At 31.3% G+C, this 4,152-nt stretch overlaps 1 long non-coding RNA gene across 1 annotated transcript; it reads right to left on the reverse strand.

Moving 5' to 3' along the window:
* Positions 1-714: 714 nt before the first annotated feature.
* On the reverse strand, positions 715-3,027 carry LOC116421498. Its single transcript, XR_004231873.1, has 3 exons — positions 2,732-3,027; positions 1,780-1,832; positions 715-879 (listed from the first exon to the last, which is right to left on the reverse strand). It is a non-coding gene; the product is annotated as an uncharacterized LOC116421498 (long non-coding RNA).
* Between the last annotated feature and the right edge of the window lie 1,125 nt (positions 3,028-4,152).

A 4,152-nucleotide genomic window follows, 5' to 3' on the forward strand; every position in this document is an offset into this window, starting at 1 on the left:
TTAGACCTTCTTTTGGTATTTACATTTATTCAAGATAATTTACATTCTCTGAGAGTCTTGTGTCATATTCCCATTCTGACTTACCCCATACACTCTACCCATTATGACATGCTCACACAATCTTCCTGATAATCTCTTTTCCAAAGTTCCATAAGTAATGCATGAATGGTTTTGTTAACATGGAGGAACCAGAGGAGTCTACCAATGAGTTATAATCCACAATAGCAATACAAGCACAAATAGGGAAACAACACAATAAGAAAATTACCACATTGTTACAATTTTCCATTCCATGCCTAAGAAAGCAAAGGAAGAATCAGTGGCATTTGGTCATTAGTGGAGGAGTCAAATTTCTGAATTTAATTCAGTAAGACTAGCTGAATTTCTGGACTCAGTTCAAATACAAAGAAGCATGATTTGGGCAATTTTACAAAATACTGGAAGTGATAGAGAATACAATTAATTACAAAATAGGAGTTGAATTATTTGATTTTCTAATTTTCCCTTTTCTGTTGAAGGAATACCTATCATAATCTCCCCTATCAATATAAGAGCAATAAGATTAACCAGTTGCAGTACAAACCGTAGCAAAAATGGCTAAAATTATGCATTCATTCTAGAGAAGAAGTTTACAAGGTACCAACTGAGAGAATTCAGTATACAATATAAAGTGAAGCCAAAAGTCAGTTATACAGTAATGACTATGAACCTATTCCCAAAGTCCATTTAATCACTGTTTCATTTTGGATCTCAGATGTTACATGTAGTTGTCTGGTCTCTAGAAGCCTCTTTTCTTGGACATTCTGGGATAGGTCTCCTTTTTAGTAGATTTGCTTCTCTGCTGCCCAGTTGCTTGCAGAGACTCCTTGGATATTGCTGCTAAAATTTTTATAAAACAAATTTCATTATAAGTTGTCCCAGTCTCTCAAACTTTATTTTTCCAATAACTATTTCATGTAGTGAAAACCATCTCAAACCTTATACTTCTGAACTCATTAACAATAGAGCTATAAAAAGGAACATCAAATTAGAAACCCACAGTTCATTTGAAATTTCAGAGAATTTAAGTCTTTACATTTCCTATTAAAATCATTTATATTTGATATACAGGATTGCATGGTCTTGTTACTTTCTGAAAATTCTCCATTACAATTAATTTCAATTCCTTTAAGAGGATCAAATGTTATTGACCACTTTAATCCCTATATAAGAAAAGAAGTAACAGCACTCTTTGCATACAGAGGTTTTCTACTACTAGGTTCAGTGTTTACATAAATGAATTTTTTTTGCAAGAGGCTGATTTTATTCCAATTGAAAAAAAAAGACCTGAATGGGATATGTAAATATACTCAAGTAATTAATTTCTAATCATATACAGAAAACAAAATGGTATATATCAACTGAGTTGCTTGTAGAACATGTTCAATTGTTAACCATATCCAAATGGAATAAATATTATTATAAACGTTTCTCTCTACTGAGATAGCTGATGCTCCTGAAATTCTATTCTTTTAAATAAAACAGAAAAGTTTCTGACTTAAACTTTATAAATTATTTAAATTTCAATTTTTTTCATAAGGTGTTTTAAATATATCCAATTATTCCCATAGCATTCTGAAAGAATGAGATATTTCAGGGACTTAAGCTTATACATGACTTTGTAAGTATTAGTAGACAGATAAGAAGCCCAAGTTCTAATTCACTTAATTGTTGGAATATGGAATGTCTGTACATTCAGATCAAAATACTGAGATTCAAAAATATTAAGATCTTACATACTTGCATTGTTTTCATATCTTCTACCAACCACCTGCTCTGATTACAGGAATTTGCTATAATAGGAAAAAGCAGGGACATGATTATAACAACATCAAAACTGTTCCTTGTGGCCTAGGCCTAAGGGCACAGAATGACAACATGTGTATGCCAGGATAAACCATCCTTAGCTCTGTTTTACTTCTAATGGCAAATTTCACTAATCGTTGCTTAGGGCTAGATATAGTTATTTTTTTCTGTTATGGAACTACAATAAGCAATCAAAGTTTACCAGGACACTCACACACACACACACACACACACACACACACACACAAGATTTTATTTAAAATCCTTTACTTGTTTTTCTTTTCTTCTTCTCAAGTTTAGGTTCATCCTGGTATAAAGTCCAATCATTAGAAATCACTTCTATATTATAAACAAACTTATAAATTCTCCATAAGCCAATTTCATTGGTTAGGAACTCCATGACCCATATCAATCTCTCTACCTAGGACTAATGACCTTTGACCAAACAAATGATTTCAAGAAACTTAGCAAGAGGATTCTATAAAATCTTTTCTTTGAACCTTTTTCCACATAGTAATTACCTATTTCCCTTTTTTACCTATAATTTTTGTAGTCCTCCCCAAATATAATCAGTAATGTATTTTTTTTTCTAAGCTATTGTAGCTCATCTACCTTGGAGTCCTCAGAAAGATTTTCGCTTGCCCCTCCTGTTTCCTTAAATAAATTTCTTTTGTTATAGGGGAAAAGTAAGACAGTTTTAAAAATTCAAATTGAACACAACCTATTGCAAAAAACGTAGGAATCTCATATAATTTACAGTCAAAATTTCCAATCTCAAGATACACACACCAATTTAAAAAGCTATTTTTAAATTGATCAGTACTTAACTTTAATTTATAAAAACTACTTTAGTATCTAATTAGATGTTTCAGTCAAACTCAATTACCTTTTGGTTGTTTCCCAATTCACAAACCTTTTTTCTTTTTTCTGATCCAGGAAAGGGTTAATAATAATATAGGCAGCCAGTTACAATGGCACAATCCCACGCCCATGTCTCTATAATCTGTGAGATGATCTTCTCTAATTCTAAAACAATAAATCTGTCATTCTGGGAATGGAAACTCCTTTAAAACAAATTCTAGAGAATATTAACCCAATTACTTGCTAGCATTTATTTCAACATTTATAAAAGCATTCAAACCATAATATAGGTCTGAAAGAAAAAGATATCCTCTTTGTTTGTTTTTTTCCTTATCTGTCCTTCTATATTCTAGAACTCGGCCACAGTTCAGAATGTAAAGGAAAAGAAAGAATCTTTTTGAAAACTTAACAGAGTTTCACAACAGTTAAAAGGTACACTGAGAGAGATTTGCCAGCAGTTTTCCTTCTAAACTCCATTCAAACAATTATAAACTCTCAGAGACACCTAAACAGACCAAAAACTATGAATCAGTGGGCCCAATATTAAAAGTTACTTTTCCTTGCCTGCCTTACTAGCTGTCTCCAGAGGGGTTATTCTTTTTGTCTGTCTCTCTGTTTCACACTGTCTCTCAGACACATACATATGTGTGTACAACATATATACATATATAATATATATGAATATGCATGAGATAATGTAGTTTGGTGGATAGAGAGCATGCTTCATAGTCAGGAAGACCTCGATTTAAGTCCTACCTTCAACACGTACTAATTGTATAGCACTAATTTTTTAAAAAAAATTTTAAAATAGTATTTTATTTTTTCTAATTATGTATAAAGACAATTTTTAAGATCCATTTTTAAGATTTTGAGTTCCAAATTTTTCTTCCTCTCACTCTCTAAAAGACTAAACAATTTAATATAGGTTATATAGATATGCAAGCATATAAAACATACTTCCATATTAATCATGTTAGTCAAGAAGAAACAGAGTAAAAGGAAAAAACACACACAAAATTAAGGAAGTGAAAATAGTATGGTTTGATATGCATTCAGATTCCATCAATTCTTTCTCTGAATATGAATAGCATTTTCCATCACAAGTCCTTTGGAATTGTTTTGGATCAATGTATAAGAGCTAAGTTGGTCAAGTTGATTTTGTAAAATCTTGCCATTATTATGTATAATTGCATCAGTTCATGTAAGACTTTACAGGTTTTTTGAAATCCACCTTGTTTGTCATTTCTAATAGCACAATAATATTCCATTGTATTCACATACCATAACTTGTGGATGGGCATTCCCTTAATTTCCAGTTCTTTGTCACAACTAAAAGAGCTGCTATAAATATTTTTGTACATGTGAGTCCTTTATTCTTTTTTAATGTATACAGACCTAGTAGTATCATTGCTGGTTAAAAATATACACAGTTTAATAACAATTTCA

The sequence above is a fragment of the Sarcophilus harrisii genome, chromosome 2 (genome assembly GCF_902635505.1).
Source record: "Sarcophilus harrisii chromosome 2, mSarHar1.11, whole genome shotgun sequence".
Classification (NCBI taxonomy): Eukaryota; Metazoa; Chordata; class Mammalia; order Dasyuromorphia; family Dasyuridae; genus Sarcophilus; species Sarcophilus harrisii.